Consider the following 19,627-nt stretch of genomic DNA (forward strand, 5'->3'; position numbering starts at 1 on the left):
GACCCTGAAAATTAATTCTAAGCATACTTACCAGTAACTTGTATTTCCTTCCATAGGAATCCACTGTGTGGTTTTCACCAGAAAATGTTCTGTGTCCAATTTTGAAACGTACAAATATTCCTCTAAAATCAGCTGAACTACGAATTCCGATCTACTCACCTGTAATCAGGAGAGAACACAGTACTGCATCTATTAGCCCAGCACTGACCCTGAAAAGTAATTCTAAGCGTACTTACCCGTGACTTGTATTTCCTTCCATAGGAATCCACTGTGTGGTTTTCAGCAGAAAAGTTTCTAAGTGTCCAATTTTGAAACGTACAAATATTCCTCTAAAATCAGCCGAACTACGAATTCCAATTTACTCACCTGTAATCAGGAGAGAACCCAGTGTTGCATCTTTTAGCCCAGCACTGACCCTGAAAATTAATTCTAAGCATACTTACCAGTAACTTGTATTTCCTTCCATAGGAATCCACTGTGTGGTTTTCACTAGAAAATGTTCTAAGTGTCCAATTTTGAAACGTACAGATATTCCTCCAAAATCAGCCGAACTACGAATTCCCGATTTACTCACCTGTAATCAGGAGAGAACATGGTGCTGCATCTTTAAGCCCAGCACTGACCCTGAAAAGTAATTCTAAGCAAACTTACCAGTAACTTGTATTTCCTTCCATAGGAATCCATTGTGTGGTTTTTACCAGAAAATGTTCCAAGTGTCCAATTTTGAAATGTACAAATATTCCTCTAAAATCAGCCGAACTACGAATTCCGATTTACTCACCTGTAATCAGGAGAGAACACGGTGCTGCATCTTTTAGCCCAGCACTGACCCTGAAAAGTAATTCTAAGCGTACTTACCAGTAACTTGTATTTCCTTCCATAGGAATCCACTGTGTGGTTTTCACCAGAAAATGTTCTGTGTCCAATTTTGAAACGTACAAATATTCCTCTAAAATCAGCCGAACTACGAATTCCGATGTACTCACCTGTAATCAGGAGAGAACACAGTACTGCATCTATTAGCCCAGCACTGACCCTGAAAAGTAATTCTAAGCGTACTTACCCGTAACTTGTATTTCCTTCCATAGGAATCCACTGTGTGGTTTTCAGCAGAAAAGTTTCTAAGTGTCCAATTTTGAAACGTACAAATATTCCTCTAAAATCAGCCGAACTACGAATCCCGATTTACTCACCTGTAATCAGAAGAGAACCAAGTGCTGCATCTTTTAGCCCAGCACTCACCCTGAAAAGTAATTCTAAGCGTACTTACCAGTAACTTGTATTTCCTTCCTTAGGAATCCATTGTGTGGTTTTCACCAGAAAATGTTCTAAGTGTCCAATTTTGAAACATAGAAATATTCCTCTAAAATCAGCCGAACTACGAATTCCGATTTACTCACCTTTAATCAGGAGAGAACACGGTGCTGCATCGTTTAGCCCAGCACTGACCATGAAAATAATTCTAAGCGTACTTACCAGTAACTTGTATTTCCTTCCATAGGAATCCATTGTGTGGTTTTCAGCAGAAAAGTTTCTAAGTCTCCAATTTTGAAACGTACAAATATTAATCTAAAATCAGTCGAACTACGAATTCCGATTTACTCACCTGTAATCAGGAGAGAACCCAGTGCTGCATCTTTTAGCCCAGCACTGACCCTGAAAAATAATTCTAAGCGTACTTACCAGTAACTTGTATTTCCTTTCATAGGAATCCACTGTGTGGTTTTCATCAGAAAATGTTCTGTGTCCAATTTTGAAACGTACAAATATTCCTCTTAAATCAGCCGAACTACGAATTCCGATTTACTCACCTCTAATCAGGAGAGAACCCAGTGCTGCATCTTTTAGCCCAGCACTGACCCTGAAAAGTAATTCTAAGCGTACTTACCAGTAACTTGTATTTCCTTCCATAGGAATCCACTTTTTGGTTTTCATCAGAAAAGTTTCTTAGTGTCCAATTTTGAAACGTACAAATATTCCTCTAAAATCAGCCGAACTACGAATTCCGATTTACTCACCTGTAATCAGGAGAGAACCCAGTGCTGCATCTTTTAGCCCAGCACTGACCCTGAAAAGTAATTCTAAGCATACTTACCAGTAACTTGTATTTCCTTCTATAGGAATCCATTGTGTGGTTTTCAGCAGAAAAGTTTCTAAGTGTCCAATTTTGAAAGGTACAAATATCCCTCTAAAATCAGCTGAACTACGAATTCCGATTTGCTCACCTGTTATCAGGAGAGAACCCAGGGCTGCATCTTTCAGCCCAGCACTGACTCTGAAAAATAATTCTAAGCGTACTTATCAGTAACTTGTATTTCCTTCCATAGGAATCCATTGTGTGGTTTTCAGCAGAAAAGTTTCTAAGTGTCCAATTTTGAAAGGTACAAATATTCCTCTAAAATCAGCTGAACTACGAATTCCGATTTGCTCACCTGTTATCAGGAGAGAACCCAGGGCTGCATCTTTCAGCCCAGCACTGACTCTGAAAAATAATTCTAAGCGTACTTATCAGTAACTTGTATTTCCTTCCATAGGAATCCAATGTGTGGTTTTCAGCAGAAAAGTTTCTGTGTCCAATTTTGAAACGTACAAATATTCCTCTAAAATCAGCCGAACTACGAATTCTGATTTACTCACCTGTAATCAGGAGAGAACCCAGTGCTGCATCTTTTAGCCCAGCACTGACCCTGAAAAATAATTCTAAGCGTACCTAGTAGTAACATGTATTTCTTTCCATAGGAATCCATTGTGTGGTTTTCACCAGAAAAGTTTCTAAGTGTCCAAGTTTGAAACGTACAAATATTCCTCTAAAATCAGCCGAACTACGAATTCCGATTTACTCACCTGTAATCAGGAGAGAACCCAGTGCAGCATCTTTTAGCCCAGCACTGACCCTGAAAAGTAATTCTAAGCGTACTTACCAGTAACTTGTATTTCCTTCCATAGGAATCCACTGTGTGGTTTTCACTAGAAAATGTTCTAAGTGTCCAACTTTGAAAGGTACAAATATTCCTCTAAAATCAGCCGAACTACGAATTCCGATGTACTCACCTGTAATCAGGAGAGAACCCAGTGCAGCATCTTTTAGCCCAGCACTGACCCTGAAAAGTAATTCTAAGCGTACTTACCAGTAACTTATATTTCGTTCCATATGAATCCATTGTGTGGTTTTCACCAGAAAATGTTCTAAGTTTCCAATTTTTAAACGTACAAATATTCCTCTAAAATCAGCCGAACTACGAATTCCAATTTACTCACCTGTAATCAGGAGAGAACACGGTGCTGCATCTTTTAGCCCAGCACTGACCCTGAAAAGTAATTCTAAGCGTACTTACCAGTAACTTGTATTTCCTTCCATAGGAATCCATTGTGTGGCTTTCACCAGAAAATGTTCTAAGTGTCCAATTTTGAAATGTACAAATATTCCTCTAAAATCAGCCGAACTACGAATTCCGATTTACTCACCTGTAATCAGGAGAGATCACGGTGCTGCATCTTTTAGCCCAGCACTGACACTGAAAAGTAATTCTAAGCGTACTTACCAGTAACTTGTATTTCCTTCCATAGGAATCCACTGTGTGGTTTTCACCAGAAAATGTTCTGTGTCCAATTTTGAAACGTACAAATATTCCTCTAAAATCAGCCGAACTACGAATTACGATTTACTCACCTGTTATTAGGAGAGAACCCAGGGCTGCATCTTTTAGCCCAGCACTGACCCTGAAAAGTAATTCTAAGCGTACATACCAGTAACTTGTATTTCTTTCCATAGGAATCCATTGTGTGGTTTTCACCAGAAAATGTTTTAAGTGTCCAATTTTGAAACGTACAAATATTCCTCTAAAATCAGCCGAACTACGAATTCCGATTTACTCACCTGTAATCAGGAGAGAACCCAGTGCAGCATCTTTTAGCCCAGCACTGACCCTGAAAAGGAATTCTAAGCGTACTTACCCGTAACTTGTATTTCCTTCCATAGGAATCCAATGTGTGGTTTTCACCAGAAAATGTTCTGTGTCCAATTTTGAAAGGTACAAATATTCCTCTAAAATCAGCCGAACTACGAATTCCGATGTACTCACCTGTAATCAGGAGAGAACACAGTACTGCATCTATTAGCCCAGCACTGACCCTGAAAAGTAATTCTAAGCGTACTTACCCGTAACTTGTATTTCCTTCCATAGGAATCCACTGTGTCGTTTTCAGCAGAAAAGTTTCTAAGTGTCCAATTTTGAAACGTACAAATATTCCTCTAAAATCAGCCGAACTACGAATTCCGTTGTACTCACCTGTAATCAGGAGAGAACCCAGTGCAGCATCTTTTAGCCCAGCACTGACCCTGAAAAGTAATTCTAAGCGTACTTACCAGTAACTTGTATTTCGTTCTATATGAATCCATTGTGTGGTTTTCACCAGAAAATGTTCTAAGTGTCCAATTTTGAAACGTACAAATATTCCTCTAAAATCAGCCGAACTACGAATTCCCGATTAACTCACCTGTAATCAGGAGAGAACACGGTGCTGCATCTTTAAGCCCAGCACTGACCCTGAAAAGTAATTCTAAGCAAACTTACCAGTAACTTGTATTTCCTTCCATAGGAATCCATTGTGTGGTTTTTACCAGAAAATGTTCCAAGTGTCCAATTTTGAAATGTACAAATATTCCTCTAAAATCAGCCGAACTACGAATTCCGATTTACTCACCTGTAATCAGGAGAGAACCCAGTGCTGCATCTTTTAGCCCAGCACTGACCCTGAAAAGTAATTCAGAGCGTACTTACCAGTAACTTGTATTTCCTTCCATAGGAATCCACTGTGTGGTTTTCACCAGAAAATGTTCTGTGTCCAATTTTGAAACGTACAAATATTCCTCTAAAATCAGCCGAACTACGAATTCCGATTTACTCACCTGTAATCAGGAGAGAACCCAGTGCTGCATCTTTTAGCCCAGCACTGACCCTGAAAAGTAATTCTAAGTGTACTTACCCGTAACTTGTATTTCCTTCCACAGGAATCCACTGTGTGGTTTTCAGCAGAAAAGTTTCTAAGTGTCCAATTTTGAAACGTACAAATATTCCTCTAAAATCAGCCGAACTAAGAATTCCGCCTTACCTGTAATCAGGAGAGAACGCAGTGCAGCATCTTTTAGCCCAGCACTGACCCTGAAAAGTAATTCTAAGCGTACTTACCAGGAACTTGTATTTCCTTCCATAGGAATCCATTGTGTGGTTTTTACCAGAAAATGTTCCAAGTGTCCAATTTTGAAATGTACAAATATTCCTCTAAAATCAGCCGAACTACGAATTCCGATTTACTCACCTGTTATCAGGAGAGAACCCAGTGCTGCATCTTTTAGCCCAGCACTGACCCTGAAAAGTAATTCTAAGCATACTTACCAGTAACTTGTATTTCCTTCCATAGGAATCCATTGTGTAGTTTTCAGCAGAAAAGATTCTAAGTGTCCAATTTTGAAAGGTACAAATATTCCTCTAAAATCAGCTGAACTACGAATTCCGATTTGCTCACCTGTTATCAGGAGAGAACCCAGGGCTGCATCTTTCAGCCCAGCACTGACTCTGAAAAATAATTCTAAGCGTACTTATCAGTAACTTGTATTTCCTTCCATAGGAATCCAATGTGTGGTTTTCAGCAGAAAAGTTTCTGTGTCCAATTTTGAAACGTACAAATATTCCTCTAAAATCAGCCGAACTACGAATTCTGATTTACTCACCTGTAATCAGGAGAGAACCCAGTGCTGCATCTTTTAGCCCAGCACTGACCCTGAAAAATAATTCTAAGCGTACCTAGTAGTAACATGTATTTCTTTCCATAGGAATCCATTGTGTGGTTTTCACCAGAAAAGTTTCTAAGTGTCCAAGTTTGAAACGTACAAATATTCCTCTAAAATCAGCCGAACTACGAATTCCGATTTACTCACCTGTAATCAGGAGAGAACCCAGTGCAGCATCTTTTAGCCCAGCACTGACCCTGAAAAGTAATTCTAAGCGTACTTACCAGTAACTTGTATTTCCTTCCATAGGAATCCACTGTGTGGTTTTCACTAGAAAATGTTCTAAGTGTCCAACTTTGAAAGGTACAAATATTCCTCTAAAATCAGCCGAACTACGAATTCCGATGTACTCACCTGTAATCAGGAGAGAACCCAGTGCAGCATCTTTTAGCCCAGCACTGACCCTGAAAAGTAATTCTAAGCGTACTTACCAGTAACTTATATTTCGTTCCATATGAATCCATTGTGTGGTTTTCACCAGAAAATGTTCTAAGTTTCCAATTTTTAAACGTACAAATATTCCTCTAAAATCAGCCGAACTACGAATTCCGATTTACTCACCTGTAATCAGGAGAGAACACGGTGCTGCATCTTTTAGCCCAGCACTGACCCTGAAAAGTAATTCTAAGCGTACTTACCAGTAACTTGTATTTCCTTCCATAGGAATCCATTGTGTGGCTTTCACCAGAAAATGTTCTAAGTGTCCAATTTTGAAATGTACAAATATTCCTCTAAAATCAGCCGAACTACGAATTCCGATTTACTCACCTGTAATCAGGAGAGATCACGGTGCTGCATCTTTTAGCCCAGCACTGACACTGAAAAGTAATTCTAAGCGTACTTACCAGTAACTTGTATTTCCTTCCATAGGAATCCACTGTGTGGTTTTCACCAGAAAATGTTCTGTGTCCAATTTTGAAACGTACAAATATTCCTCTAAAATCAGCCGAACTACGAATTCCGATTTACTCACCTGTTATTAGGAGAGAACCCAGGGCTGCATCTTTTAGCCCAGCACTGACCCTGAAAAGTAATTCTAAGCGTACATACCAGTAACTTGTATTTCTTTCCATAGGAATCCATTGTGTGGTTTTCACCAGAAAATGTTTTAAGTGTCCAATTTTGAAACGTACAAATATTCCTCTAATATCAGCCGAACTACGAATTCCGATTTACTCACCTGTAATCAGGAGAGAACCCAGTGCAGCATCTTTTAGACCAGCACTGACCCTGAAAAGGAATTCTAAGCGTACTTACCCGTAACTTGTATTTCCTTCCATAGGAATCCAATGTGTGGTTTTCACCAGAAAATGTTCTGTGTCCAATTTTGAAAGGTACAAATATTCCTCTAAAATCAGCCGAACTACGAATTCCGATGTACTCACCTGTAATCAGGAGAGAACACAGTACTGCATCTATTAGCCCAGCACTGACCCTGAAAAGTAATTCTAAGCGTACGTACCCGTAACTTGTATTTCCTTCCATAGGAATCCATTGTGTGGTTTTCACCAGAAAATGTTCTAAGTGTCCAATTTTGAAACGTACAAATATTCCTCTAAAATCAGCCGAACTACGAATTCCCGATTAACTCACCTGTAATCAGGAGAGAACACGGTGCTGCATCTTTAAGCCCAGCACTGACCCTGAAAAGTAATTCTAAGCAAACTTACCAGTAACTTGTATTTCCTTCCATAGGAATCCATTGTGTGGTTTTTACCAGAAAATGTTCCAAGTGTCCAATTTTGAAATGTACAAATATTCCTCTAAAATCAGCCGAACTACGAATTCCGATTTACTCACCTGTAATCAGGAGAGAACCCAGTGCTGCATCTTTTAGCCCAGCACTGACCCTGAAAAGTAATTCAGAGCGTACTTACCAGTAACTTGTATTTCCTTCCATAGGAATCCACTGTGTGGTTTTCACCAGAAAATGTTCTGTGTCCAATTTTGAAACGTACAAATATTCCTCTAAAATCAGCCGAACTACGAATTCCGATTTACTCACCTGTAATCAGGAGAGAACCCAGTGCTGCATCTTTTAGCCCAGCACTGACCCTGAAAAGTAATTCTAAGTGTACTTACCCGTAACTTGTATTTCCTTCCACAGGAATCCACTGTGTGGTTTTCAGCAGAAAAGTTTCTAAGTGTCCAATTTTGAAACGTACAAATATTCCTCTAAAATCAGCCGAACTAAGAATTCCGCCTTACCTGTAATCAGGAGAGAACGCAGTGCAGCATCTTTTAGCCCAGCACTGACCCTGAAAAGTAATTCTAAGCGTACTTACCAGGAACTTGTATTTCCTTCCATAGGAATCCATTGTGTGGTTTTCACCAGAGAAATATCTAAGTGTCCATTTTTGAAACGTACAAATATTTCTCTAAAATCAACCGAACTACGAATTCCGATTTACTCACCTGTTATCAGGAGAGAACCCAGGGCTGCATCTTTTAGCAAAGCACTGACCCTGAAAAGTAATTCTAAGCGTACTTACCAGTAACTTGTATTTCGTACCATAGGAATCCATTGTGTGGTTTTCACCAGAAAATGTTCTAAGTGTCCAATTTTGAAACGTAGAAATATTCCTCTAAAATCAGCCGAACTACGAATTCCGATTTACTCACCTGTAATGAGGAGAGAACACGGTGCTGCATCTTTTAGCCCAGCACTGACCATGAAAATTAATTCTAAGCGTACTTACCAGTAACTTGTATTTCCTTCCATAGGAATCCATTGTGTGGTTTTCAGCAGAAAAGTTTCCAAGTGTCCAATTTTGAAACATACAAATATTCCTCTAAAAATAGGCCGAACTACGAATTCCGATTTACTCACCTGTAATCAGGAGAGAACCCAGTGCTGCATCTTTTAGCCAAGCACTGACCCTGAAAAGTAATTCTAAGTGTACTTACCAGTAACTTTTATTTCCTTCCATAGGAATCCACTGTGTGGTTTCAGCAGAAAAGTTTCTAAGTGTCCAATTTTGAAACGTACAAATAATCCTCTAAAATCAGCCGAACTACGAATTACGATTTACTCACCGGTATTCAGGAGAGAACCCAGTGTTGCATCTTTTAGCCCAGCACTGACCCTGAAAAGTAATTCTAAGCGTACTTACCAGTAACTTGTATTTCCTTCCATAGGAATCCATTGTGTGGTTTTCACCAGAAATATATCTAAGTGTCCATTTTTGAAACGTACAAATATTCCTCTAAAATCAACCGAACTACGAATTCCGATTTACTCACCTGTTATCAGGAGAGAACCCAGGGCTGCATCTTTTAGCAAAGCACTGACCCTGAAAAGTAATTCTAAGCGTACTTAGCAGTAACTTGTATTTCTTTCCATAGGATTCCATTGTGTGGTTTTCACCAGAAAATGTTCTAAGTGTCCAATTTTGAAACGTACAAATATTCCTCTAAAATCAGCCGAACTACGAATTCCGATTTACTCACCTGTAATCAGGAGAAAACCCAGTGCTGCATCTTTTAGCACAGCACCAACCCTGAAAAGTAATTCTAAGCGTACTTACCAGTAACTTGTATTTCCTTCCATAGGAATATAATGTGTGGTTTTCAGCAGAAAAGGTTCTGTGTCCAATTTTGAAACGTACAAATATTCCTCTTAAATCAGCCGAACTACGAATTCTGATTTACTCACCTGTAATCAGCAGAGAACCCAGTGTTGCATCTTTTAGCCCAGCACTGACCCTGAAAAGTAATTCTAAGCGTACTTACCAGTAACTTGTATTTCCTTCGATAGGAATCCATTGTGTGGTTTTCACCAGAGAAATATCTAAGTGTCCAATTTTGAAATGTACAAATATTCCTCTAAAATCAGCCGAACTACGAATTCCGATTTACTCACCTGTAACCAGGAGAGAACACGGTGCTGCATCTTTTAGCCCAGCACTGACACTGAAAAGTAATTCTAAGCGTACTTACCAGTAACTTGAATATCCTTCCATAGGAATCCACTGTGTGGTTTTCACCAGAAAATGTTCTGTGTCCAATTTTGAAACGTACAAATATTCCTCTAAAATCAGTCGAACTACGAATTCCGATTTACTCACCTGTAATCAGGAGAGAACCCAGTGCTGCATCTTTTAGCCCAGCACTGACCCTGAAAAATAATTCTAAGCGTACTTACCAGTAACTTGTATTTCCTTTCATACGTATCCACTGTGTGGTTTTCATCAGAAAATGTTCTGTGTCCAATTTTGAAATGTACAAATATTCCTCTAAAATCAGCCGAACTACGAATTCCGATTTACTCACCTGTAATCAGGAGAGAACCCAGTGCTGCATCTTTTAGCCCAGCACTGACCCTGAAAAGTAATTCTAAGCATACTTACCAGTAACTTGTATTTCCTTCCATAGGAATCCATTGTGTAGTTTTCAGCAGAAAAGATTCTAAGTGTCCAATTTTGAAAGGTACAAATATTCCTCTAAAATCAGCTGAACTATGAATTCCGATTTGCTCACCTGTTATCAGGAGAGAATCCAGGGCTGCATCTTTCAGCCCAGCACTGACTCTGAAAAATAATTCTAAGCGTACTTATCAGTAACTTGTATTTCCTTCCATAGGAATCCACTGTGTGGTTTTCACCAGAAAATGTTCTGTGTCCAATTTTGAAACTTACAAATATTCCTCTAAAATCAGCCGAACTACGAATTCCGATTTACTCACCTGTAATCAGGAGAAAACCCAGTGCTGCATCTTTTAGCACAGCACTAACCCTGAAAAGTAATTCTAAGCGTACTTACCAGTAACTTGTATTTCCTTCCATAGGAATATAATGTGTGGTTTTCAGCAGAAAAGGTTCTGTGTCCAATTTTGAAACGTACAAATATTCCTCTTAAATCAGCCGAACTACGAATTCTGATTTACTCACCTGTAATCAGGAGAGAACCCAGTGTTGCATCTTTTAGCCCAGCACTGACCCTGAAAAGTAATTCTAAGCGTACTTACCAGTAACTTGTATTTCCTTCCATAGGAATCCATTGTGTGGTTTTCACCAGAGAAATATCTAAGTGTCCAATTTTGAAATGTACAAATATTCCTCTAAAATCAGCCGAACTACGAATTCCGATTTACTCACCTGTAACCAGGAGAGAACACGGTGCTGCATCTTTTAGCCCAGCACTGACACTGAAAAGTAATTCTAAGCGTACTTACCAGTAACTTGAATATCCTTCCATAGGAATCCACTGTGTGGTTTTCACCAGAAAATGTTCTGTGTCCAATTTTGAAACGTACAAATATTCCTCTAAAATCAGTCGAACTACGAATTCCGATTTACTCACCTGTAATCAGGAGAGAACCCAGTGCTGCATCTTTTAGCCCAGCACTGACCCTGAAAAATAATTCTAAGCGTACTTACCAGTAACTTGTATTTCCTTTCATACGTATCCACTGTGTGGTTTTCATCAGAAAATGTTCTGTGTCCAATTTTGAAATGTACAAATATTCCTCTAAAATCAGCCGAACTACGAATTCCGATTTACTCACCTGTAATCAGGAGAGAACCCAGTGCTGCATCTTTTAGCCCAGCACTGACCCTGAAAAGTAATTCTAAGCATACTTACCAGTAACTTGTATTTCCTTCCATAGGAATCCATTGTGTAGTTTTCAGCAGAAAAGATTCTAAGTGTCCAATTTTGAAAGGTACAAATATTCCTCTAAAATCAGCTGAACTATGAATTCCGATTTGCTCACCTGTTATCAGGAGAGAATCCAGGGCTGCATCTTTCAGCCCAGCACTGACTCTGAAAAATAATTCTAAGCGTACTTATCAGTAACTTGTATTTCCTTCCATAGGAATCCACTGTGTGGTTTTCACCAGAAAATGTTCTGTGTCCAATTTTGAAACTTACAAATATTCCTCTAAAATCAGCCGAACTACGAATTCCGATGTACTCACCTGTAATCAGGAGAGAACACAGTACTGCATCTATTAGCCCAGCACTGACCCTGTAAAGTAATTCTAAGCGTACTTACCAGTAACTTGTATTTCTTTCCATAGGAATCCACTGTGTGGTTTTCACCAGAAAATGTTCTAAGTGTCCAATTTTGAAACGTACAAATATTCCTCTAAAATCAGCCAAACTACGAATTCTGACTTACCTGTAATCAGGAGAGAACCCAGTGCAGCATCTTTTAGCCCAGCACTGACTCTGAAAAATAATTCTAAGCGTACTTATCAGTAACTTGTATTTCCTTCCATAGGAATCCACTGTGTGGTTTTCACCAGAAAATGTTCTGTGTCCAATTTTGAAACTTACAAATATTCCTCTAAAATCAGCCGAACTACGAATTCCGATGTACTCACCTGTAATCAGGAGAGAACACAGTACTGCATCTATTAGCCCAGCACTGACCCTGTAAAGTAATTCTAAGCGTAGTTACCAGGAACTTGTATTTCCTTCCTTAGGAATCCATTGTGTGGTTTTCACCAGGGAAATATCTAAGTGTCCATTTTTGAAACTTACAAATATTTCTCTAAAATCAACCGAACTACGAATTCCGATTTACTCACCTGTTATCAGGAGAGAACCCAGGGCTGCATCTTTTAGCAAAGCACTGACCCTGAAAAGTAGTTCTAAGCGTACTTACCAGTAACTTGTATTTCGTTCCATATGAATCCATTGTGTGGTTTTCACCAGAAAATGTTCTAAGTGTCCAATTTTGAAACGCAGAAATATTCCTCTAAAATCAGCCGAACTACGAATTCCGATTTACTCACCTGTAATCAGGAGAGAACACGGTGCTGCATGTTTTAGCCCAGCACTGACCCTGCAAAGTAATTCTAAGCGTACTTACCAGTAACTTGTATTTCTTTCCATAGGAATCCACTGTGTGGTTTTCACCAGAAAATGTTCTAAGTGTCCAATTTTGAAACGCACAAATATTCCTCTAAAATCAGCCGAACTACGAATTCCGATTTACTCACCTGTTATCAGGAGAGAACACAGTGCAGCATCTTTTAGCCCAGCACTGACCCTGAAAAGTAATTCTAAGCGTACTTACCAGGAACTTATATTTCCTTCCATAGGAATCCATTGTGTGGTTTTCACCAGAGAAATATCTAAGTGTCCATTTTTGAAACGTACAAATATTTCTCTAAAATCAACCGAACTACGAATTCTGATTTACTCACCTGTTATCAGGAGAGAACCCAGGGCTGCATCTTTTAGCAAAGCACTGACCCTGAAAAGTAATTCTAAGCATACTTACCAGTAACTTGTATTTCGTACCATAGGAATCCATTGTGTGGTTTTCACCAGAAAATGTTCTAAGTGTCCAATTTTGAAACGTACAAATAATCCTCTAAAATCAGCCGAACTACGAATTCCGATTTACTCACTGGTATTCAGGAGAGAACCCAGTGTTGCATCTTTTAGCCCAGCACTGACCCTGAAAAGTAATTCTAAGCGTACTTACCAGTAACTTGTATTTCCTTCCATAGGAATCCATTGTGTGGTTTTCACCAGAAAATGTTCTAAGTGTCCATTTTTGAAACGTACAAATATTTCTCTAAAATCAACCGAACTACGAATTCCGATTTACTCACCTGTTATCAGGAGAGAACCCAGGGCTGCATCTTTTAGCAAAGCACTGACCCTGAAAAGTAATTCTAAGCGTACTTACCAGTTACTTGTATTTCGTTCCATATGAATCCATTGTGTGGTTTTCACCAGAAAATGTTCTAAGTGTCCAATTTTGAAACGTACAAATATTCCTCTAAAATCAGCCGAACTACGAATTCCGATTTACTCACCTGTAATCAGGAGAGAACCAAGTACTGCATCTTTTGGCCCAGCACTGACCCTGAAAAGTAATTCTAAGCGTACCTACCAGTAACTTTTATTTCCTTCCATAGGAATCCACTGTGTGCTTTTCACCAGAAAATGTTCTGTGTCCAATTTTGAAACGTACAAATATTCCTCTTAAATCAGCCAAACTACGAAATCCGATTTACTCACCTGTAATCAGGAGAGAACCCAGTGCTGCATCTTTTAGCCCAGCACTGACCCTGCAAAGTAATTCTAAGCGTACTTACCAGTAACTTGTATTTCTTTCCATAGGAATCCATTGTGTGGTTTTCACCAGAAAATGTTCTAAGTGTCCAATTTTGAAACGTACAAATATTCCTCTAAAATCAGCCGAACTACGAATTCCGATTTACTCACCTGTAATCAGGAGAGAACCCAGTGCTGCATCTTTTAGCCCAGCACTGACCCTGAAAAGTAATTCTAAGCGTACTTACCCGTAACTTGTATTTCCTTCCATAGGAATCCACTGTGTGGTTTTCAGCAGAAAAGTTTCTAAGTGTCCAATTTTGAAACGTACAAACATTCCTCTAAAATCCGCCGAACTACGAATTCCGCCTTACCTGTAATCAGGAGAGAACCCAGTGCAGCATCTTTTAGCCCAGCACTGACCCTGAAAAGTAATTCTAAGCGTACTTACCAGGAACTTGTATTTCCTTCCATAGGAATCCATTGTGTGGTTTTCACCAGAGAAATATCTAAGTGTCCATTTTTGAAACGTACAAATATTTCTCTAAAATCAACCGAACTACGAATTCCGATTTACTCACCTGTTATCAGGAGAGAACCCAGGGCTGTATCTTTTAGCAAAGCACTGACCCTGAAAAGTAATGCTAAGCCTACTTACCAGTAACTTATATTTCGTACCATAGGAATCCATTGTGTGGTTTTCACCAGAAAATGTTCTAGGTGTCCAATTTTGAAACGTACAAATATTCCTCTAAAATCATCCGAACTACAAATTCCGATTTACTCACCTGTAATCATGAGAGAACACGGTGCTGCATCTTTTAGGCCAGCACTGACCCTGAAAAGTAATTCTAAGCGTACTTACCAGTAACTTGTATTTCCTTCCATAGGAATACACTGTGTGGTTTTCACCAGAAAATGTTCTAAGTGTCCAATTTTGAAACGTAGAAATATTCCTCTAAAATCAGCCGAACTACGAATTCCGATTTACTCACCTGTAATCAGGAGAGAACACGGTGCTGCATCTTTTAGCCCAGCACTGACCATGAAAATTAATTCTAAGCGTACTTACCAGTAACTTGTATTTCCTTCCATAGGAATCCATGGTGTGGTTTTCAGCAGAAAAGTTTCTAAGTGTCCAATTTTGAAACGTACAAATATTCCTCTAAAATCAGCTGAACTACGAATTCCGATTTACTCACCTGTAATCAGGAGAGAACCCAGTGCTGCATCTTTTAGCCCAGCACTTACCCTGAAAAGTAATTCTAAGCGTACTTACCAGTTACTTGTATTTCCTTCCATAGGAATCCATTGTGTGGTTTTCACCAGAAAATGTTCTAAGTGTCCAATTTTGAAACGTACAAATATTCCTCTAAAATCAGCCGAACTACGAATTCCGATTTACTCACCTGTAATCAGGAGAAAACCCAATGCTGCATCTTTTAGCCCAGCACTAACCCTGAAAAGTAATTCTAAGCGTACTTACCAGTAACTTGTATTTCCTTCCATAGGAATATAATGTGTGGTTTTCAGCAGAAAAGTTTCTAAGTGTCCAATTTTGAAACGTACAAATATTCCTCTAAAATCAGCCGAACTAAGAATTCCGCCTTACCTGTAATCAGGAGAGAACCCAGTGCAGCATCTTTTAGACCAGCACTGACACTGAAAAGTAATTCTAAGCGTACTTACCAGTAACTTGTATTTCCTTCCATAGGAATCCATTGTGTGGTTTTCACCAGAGAAATATCTAAGTGTCAGTTTTTGAAACGTACAAATATTTCTCTAAAATCAACCGAACTACGAATTCCGATTTACTCACCTGTTATCAGGAGAGAACCCAGGGCTGCATCTTTTAGCAAAGCACTGACCCTGAAAAGTAATTCTAAGCGTACTTACCAGTTACTTGTATTTCGTTCCATATGAATCCATTGTGTGGTTTTCACCAGAAAATGTTTTAAGTGTCCAATTTTGAAACGTAGAAATATTCCTCTAAAATCAGCCGAACTACGAATTCCGATTTACTCACCTGTAATCAGGAGAGAACACGGTGCTGCATCTTTTAGCCCAGCACTGACCATGAAAATTAATTCTAAGCGTACTTACCAGTAACTTGTATTTCCTTCCATAGGAATCCATTGTGTGGTTTTCAGCAGAAAAGTTTCTAAGTGTCCAATTTTGCAACGTACAAATATTCCTCTAAAATCAGTCGAACTACGAATTCCGATTTACTCACCAGTAATCAGGAGAGAACCCAGTGCTGCATCTTTTAGCCCAGCACTGACACTGAAAAATAATTCTAAGCGTACTTACCAGTAACTTGTATTTCCTTTCATAGGAATCCACTGTGTGGTTTTCATCAGAAAATGTTCTGTGTCCAATTTTGAAACGTACAAATATTCCCCTTAAATCAGCCGAACTACGAATTCCGATTTACTCACCTGTAATCAGGAGAGAACCCAGTGCTGCATCTTTTAGCCCAGCACTGACCCTGAAAAGTAATTCTAAGCATACTTACCAGTAACTTGTATTTCCTTCCATAGGAATCCACTGTGTGGTTTTCACCAGAAAATGTTCTGTGTCCAATTTTGAAACGTACAAATATTCCTCTAAAATCAGCCGAACTACGAATTCCGATTTACTCACCTGTTATCAGGAGAGAACCAAGGGCTGCATCTTTTAGCCCAGCACTCACTCTGAAAAGTAATTCTAAGCGTACTTACCAGTAACTTGTATTTCCTTGCATAGGAATCCATTGTGTCGTTTTCACCAGAAAAATATCTAAGTGTCCATTTTTGAAACGTACAAATATTCCTCTAAAATCAACCGAACTACGAATTCCGATTTACTCAACTGTTATCAGGAGAGATCCCAGGGCTGCATCTTTAAACAAAGCACTGACCCTGAAAAGTAATTCTAAGCGTACTTACCAGTAACTTGTATTTCCTTCCATAGGAATTCACTGTGTGGTTTTCACCAGAAAATGTTCTGAGTCCAATTTTGAAACGTACAAATATTCCTCTAAAATCAGCCGAACTACGAATTCCGATTTACTCACCTGTTATCAGGAGAGAACCCAGGGCTTCATCTTTTAGCCCAGCACTGACCCTGAAAAGTAATTCTAAGCGTACTTACCAGTAACTTGTATTTCCTTCCATAGGATTCCATTGTGTGGTTTTCAGCAGAAAAGTTTCTAAGTGTCCAATTTTGAAAGGTACAAATGTTCCTCTAAAATCAGCTGAACTACGAATTCCGATTTACTCACCTGTTATCAGGAGAGAACCCAGGGCTGCATCTTTCAGCCCAGCACTGACTCTGAAAAATAATTCTAAGCGTACTTATCAGTAACTTGTATTTCCTTCCATAGGAATCCACTGTATGGTTTTCATCAGAAAAGTTTCTAAGTGTCCAATTTTGAAACTACAAATATTCCTCTAAAATCAGCCGAACTACGAATTCCGATTTACTCACCTATAATCAGGAGAGAACCCAGTGCTGCATCTTTTAGCCTAGCACTGACCCTGAAAAGTAATTATAAGCATACTTACCAGTAACTTGTATTTCCTTCCATAGGAATCCATTGTGTGGTTTTCAGCAGAAAAGTTTCTAAGTGTCCAATTTTGAAAGGTACAAATATTCCTCTAAAATCAGCTGAACTACGAATTCTGATTTACTCACCTGTTATCAGGAGAGAACCCAGGGCTGCATCTTTCAGCCCAGCGCTGACTCTGAAAAATATTTCTAAGCGTACTTATCAGTAACTTGTATTTCCTTCCATAGGAATCCACTGTGTGGTTTTCATCAGAAAAGTTTCTAAGTGTCCAATTTTGAAACGTACAAATATTCCTCTAAAATCAGCCGAACTACGAATTCCGATTTACTCACCTGTAATCAGGAGAGAACCCAGTGCTGCATCTTTTAGCCCAGCACTGACCCTGAAAAGTAATTCTAAGCGTACTTACCAGTAACTTGTATTTCCTTCCATAGGAGTCCATTGTGTGGTTTTCATCAGAAAAGTTTCTAAGTGTCCAATTTTGAAACGTACAAATATTCCTCTAAAATCAGCCGAACTACGAATTCTGATTTACTCACCTGTAATCAGGAGAGAACCCAGTGCTGCATCTTTTAGCCCAGCACTGACCCTGAAAAGCAATTCTAAGCGTATTTACCAGTAACTTGTATTTCCTTCCATGGGAATCCATTGTGTGGTTTTCACCAGAAAATGTTCTAAGTGTCCAATTTTGAAACGTACAAATATTCCTCTAAAATCAGCCGAACTACGAATTCCAATTTACTCACCTGTAATCAGGAGAGAACACAGTGCTGCATCTTTTAGCACAGCACTGACCCTGAAAAGTAATTCTAAGTGTACTTACCAGTAACTTGTATTTCCTTCCATAGGAATCCATTGTGTGGTTTTCAGCAGAAAAGTTTCTAAGTGTCCAATTTTGAAAGGTACAAATATTCCTCTAAAATCAGCTGAACTACGAATTCAGATTTACTCACCTGTTATCAGGAGAGAACCCAGTGCTGCATCTTTTAGCCCAGCACTGACCCTGAAAAGTAATTCTAAGCATACTTACCAGTAACTTGTATTTCCTTCCATAGGAATCCATTGTGTAGTTTTCAGCAGAAAAGATTCTAAGTGTCCAATTTTGAAAGGTACAAATATTCCTCTAAAATCAGCTGAACTATGAATTCCGATTTGCTCACCTGTTATCAGGAGAGAATCCAGGGCTGCATCTTTCAGCCCAGCACTGACTCTGAAAAATAATTCTAAGCGTACTTATCAGTAACTTGTATTTCCTTCCATAGGAATCCACTGTGTGGTTTTCACCAGAAAATGTTCTGTGTCCAATTTTGAAACTTACAAATATTCCTCTAAAATCAGCCGAACTACGAATTCCGATTTACTCACCTGTAATCAGGAGAAAACCCAGTGCTGCATCTTTTAGCACAGCACTAACCCTGAAAAGTAATTCTAAGCGTACTTACCAGTAACTTGTATTTCCTTCCATAGGAATATAATGTGTGGTTTTCAGCAGAAAAGGTTCTGTGTCCAATTTTGAAACGTACAAATATTCCTCTTAAATCAGCCGAACTACGAATTCTGATTTACTCACCTGTAATCAGGAGAGAACCCAGTGTTGCATCTTTTAGCCCAGCACTGACCCTGAAAAGTAATTCTAAGCGTACTTACCAGTAACTTGTATTTCCTTCCATAGGAATCCATTGTGTGGTTTTCACCAGAGAAATATCTAAGTGTCCAATTTTGAAATGTACAAATATTCCTCTAAAATCAGCCGAACTACGAATTCCGATTTACTCACCTGTAACCAGGAGAGAACACGGTGCTGCATCTTTTAGCCCAGCACTGACACTGAAAAGTAATTCTAAGCGTACTTACCAGTAACTTGAATATCCTTCCATAGGAATCCACTGTGTGGTTTTCACCAGAAAATGTTCTGTGTCCAATTTTGAAACGTACAAATATTCCTCTAAAATCAGTCGAACTACGAATTCCGATTTACTCACCTGTAATCAGGAGAGAACCCAGTGCTGCATCTTTTAGCCCAGCACTGACCCTGAAAAATAATTCTAAGCGTACTTACCAGTAACTTGTATTTCCTTTCATACGTATCCACTGTGTGGTTTTCATCAGAAAATGTTCTGTGTCCAATTTTGAAATGTACAAATATTCCTCTAAAATCAGCCGAACTACGAATTCCGATTTACTCACCTGTAATCAGGAGAGAACCCAGTGCTGCATCTTTTAGCCCAGCACTGACCCTGAAAAGTAATTCTAAGCATACTTACCAGTAA

Source organism: Triturus cristatus, chromosome 1_1 (assembly GCF_964204655.1).
Source record: "Triturus cristatus chromosome 1_1, aTriCri1.1, whole genome shotgun sequence".
NCBI lineage: Eukaryota > Metazoa > Chordata > Amphibia > Caudata > Salamandridae > Triturus > Triturus cristatus.